Raw genomic sequence first — 3605 nt, forward strand, 5'->3', positions numbered from 1 at the left:
GAGCAGATAGTATATATGTTGGTGTTAATGAGGAAGGAAAAAGGATATTTTTTTTCCCCTGATAAAGCCATAGCAGGTAAAAGAAAAAACAAAACACCTCATTAATCCTTTAAAAAATGGTAAAAGTAAACTTTAGAATAATAATTACCCTTTACTAGCTTAGACTTCAAAAGCTCAACTCCAACACAGGCTCACAAGTGGCGAGCTCCTGAAGGCCAAGGGCTCTGTATCCTCAACAGGTGCTGCCCCCTGGCACGTAATAGGTGTTAAATAAAAGCTGAATGACCAATTCAGGATCAAGTGAGTATTCACTCCTAGCCTTTTCATGTGGACATTGTGGTTTAAACATCCAAGACTATCATAACTTATTCTTTTTTTAAAATCTTTTTTCTTTCTTTTTAAATTTTCTTTATTGACTAAGGTATTACATATGTGTCCTTATCCCCCCCATTGCCCCCCACCCCACCCCTGCTCGTGCCCTCACCCCCCTGGTGTCTGTGTACATTGGTCATGCTTATATGCATACATACAAGTCCTTTGGTTGATCTCTCCCCCTCCCCCCAACCCTCCCCTGCCTTCCCTCTGAGGCTTGACGGTCTGATCGATGCTTCTCTGTCTCTGGATCTGATTTTGTTCATCAGTTTATGTTGTTCATTATATTCCACAAATGAGTGAGATCATGTGATATTTCATAATTTATTCTTAAGTTATCAGTCTCTAATTTCTTTCCATTCTTTACATTTACCTATACTTTTAATCACTGTATTAGTTTCCTGTGGCTGCCATAACAGATTACAGGCATATCTGGGAAATATTGCGGCTCCACACCACCGCAATAAAGTGTGTATGGCAATAAAGCGAGTCCTATTCTTTTTGCTGGTGAAGGGTCTTTGCTTTCGATTTGTAAAAAACACGCAACACCTGTGAAGCACAGTAAAGTGAAGCTCAATAAAATGAGGAATCCTGTAGATCAATAAACACGGTGACTTAATTTTATTCTTCACAGCTCTGGGGGCTGGACGTCAAAATCAAGGCCCCACAGGGTTGGTCCATCTCATGCCTCTCTGCTGGCTTCTAGAGGTTTAGAGGCTGCTGGCAATTCTTGGTGCTGGTTGGCTTGCAGGCACGTTTTGTTCCATTCAGATGCAGCCCATGCAAAGGCTGTGAAGCAGTTATGATTTTAAGATCACGATTCCTTGATGCCGGACGAAAAAGGCATAACTTCAGTCAACAGGCCACAGAAATCCTGAGTGAATATTTTTACTCAGCTACCCCTATCCCAGTGAGGAAGCCAAAGAGGAGCTGGCCCAGAAACGCCGTGTCAGTGCCCCAGCCCTGCAGACCCATCTCGTACAGCAGGAAAGGAGAACATCAAATGACATGCCTGGACCAAGGAATCCAACTGGTTTGGCGACAAAGGAATCAGGTACAAGAAGATTATCGGCAAGTTTCCGGAAGAAGCCAACCTCTACGCTGCAAAGACAGCCGTGCCAGCCGCACACGCGTGGCTGCAGCTGTGCAGAACAACCAGACCAAGTCGCCCACCTCGCCAAATCTGTTTCTTCTGGTTCTTTTTCTCCCAGGTTCCGGGACATGTTCATGAACATGCAGTCTGAACGGAGATTCTTACCGAAGGTCCCAAGTCGGAGTCAATGTGCACTCACAGGTGCACCCTCTATCCTGTGATCCCCCAGAGGGGAGGCTGCAGTGATGGCCTTGGAGGAAATTCACTGTACAGTCCACATAATTTAACTGCTAATGGGGCCAGGCTGGTATGGCTCAGTGGTTGAGTGTTGACCTATGAATCAGAAGGTCACTGTACGATTTTTCTCTGACCAGTTTCTCAGTGGTTAGAGCATTGGCCCATGGACCAAAGGGCACTACCTTGGTTGCAGGTTTAATCCTCCATCCCTGGTTGGGTCGAGAGTAGTCTCTAACACATCGATCTTTCTCTCTCTTTCTCTCTCTTCCCTTCCCCCATCCTTTCCACTCCCTCTAAAAAAAAAAAATCTATGGAAAAAATATTCTCACTCATTGGCTGAGGATTAAATGCTAATGGAGGCTGCAGGACATAACAACTCCATCTTCTGTGACTTCTACAGAAGGCCTCGGAAGTGTGCACTCTGATACCTCTAATCTCTGGCAACACCTTCCCTGCGCTGACAGGCCTTGGAAGTGCATTCAGGGCAATATGGGAGAAAGGAAAGCATTGTTGTAGCCGACCATCTACAGCTTTCCTGTAGAACCTTCTTTTATTAGAGCACTTGGTAATCTGTTTTTTAAGGACTCATAATCATTTGTATTTATACTTAAAAACACACAATGTTATAAAAGCACTTTATCCAATGAGGCCAAGATTTAACATTGTTGATAGTTCTGTGGCTATTTTATCATAATTTGTCATCAATATTTTACATTCATGGTTCTACAGTTGCCAATTACTTGGCCTTAAGGGTGAAAAAGTACAATATATGCTAAACCTCAATCGTTAAAGCTGATGCAAAAATTTACCTCACCTAAATAGAACTCCTGGCATTCTCCATCCTAGACTTTTGATCATCTTTCTTTCATATTGCTTATGGAGCTGGAATAAAGAACCTGCTTGGCTATCTCTGTTAAAAAAATTAATGTTATAATTCCTTCTACATGGACAGCTTCATTTCATCATTCCCACTTCTTGTCTTTTTCTCCTATTTCGGCTACACATTTCTCTCTGCAATCTCTATTTCTGTCCCAGTTCCAGGTTTTTAATTAAGAAGATAAAAGTAATCCAGTTGGGATACTTCCTGATTCAACCAACCTTGACCAGAGTTGGGATCATATTTATACAAAAATGGGCTTTGCGGATCAGACCATATAGATTGGGGATAAAGGCAGTTACACTGAAGAAAGAATTTGGAGTTTGGCAAATTCGCCACAATGTGCACCACACTTCTCTTCTATAAAATGGTGTTAGTACTTCCTGCTCTGCTCACTTCACAAGGCTTTTTGAGGATCAGAGTAGACATTGTGCTTACAAACACATTACAAATGGAAGGAATTGCTTTAAAGTTTATAGTGCTATGTCTAGGTTTTGGAAAAGTTAGCAGACTTGACATTTTTTAAAATGGGAAATAGAAGATAACTCATCCAGTTGTGAAGTAAATAAGATTTCCTAAGAGTTCATAACCATGGCTTCCAAAGTTTTTATGGTTTCCCAGTAAAAACTGGCAGAAAATTATAATTTCAAAATAGGGGCAGAACTGTGTGTGAGAGAGGAAGAGACTGGAGTTGTATTTTGCAAGTGGGTAATGTCTGTAAGTGGAGACAACCTTTCAAAGCTATCCAGCCAACAATGGCAAGACTACTAATTGGATTTAAATCTGATACATTAGACATAGAAAAAGATGGACTTTATGTAATATTGATTTCTTAATTATTTATCATATGGTTATTTATTTTCTGATAGGTCATGGAAAGCAGAATAAACACCTGATAATAGAAGAAATTATCAGCCTACAGTAAAATTAGAGACATTTTAAAGTTTCTTAGGGATCTATGATTCAGTGTTTATGTTGGAGAGAAAAGATGGGAGAAGCAGGTGTATCTTTCAACAGGTGGATCAA

General features: G+C 41.1%; 1 pseudogene; it reads left to right on the plus strand.

The window, feature by feature from the left end:
• Positions 1 to 281: 281 nt before the first annotated feature.
• LOC103297582 (pre-B-cell leukemia transcription factor 3-like) lies at positions 282 to 2218 on the plus strand (annotated as a pseudogene).
• Positions 2219 to 3605: the final 1387 nt, after the last annotated feature.

The sequence above is a fragment of the Eptesicus fuscus genome, chromosome 22 (genome assembly GCF_027574615.1).
Source record: "Eptesicus fuscus isolate TK198812 chromosome 22, DD_ASM_mEF_20220401, whole genome shotgun sequence".
Taxonomy (NCBI): Eukaryota; Metazoa; Chordata; class Mammalia; order Chiroptera; family Vespertilionidae; genus Eptesicus; species Eptesicus fuscus.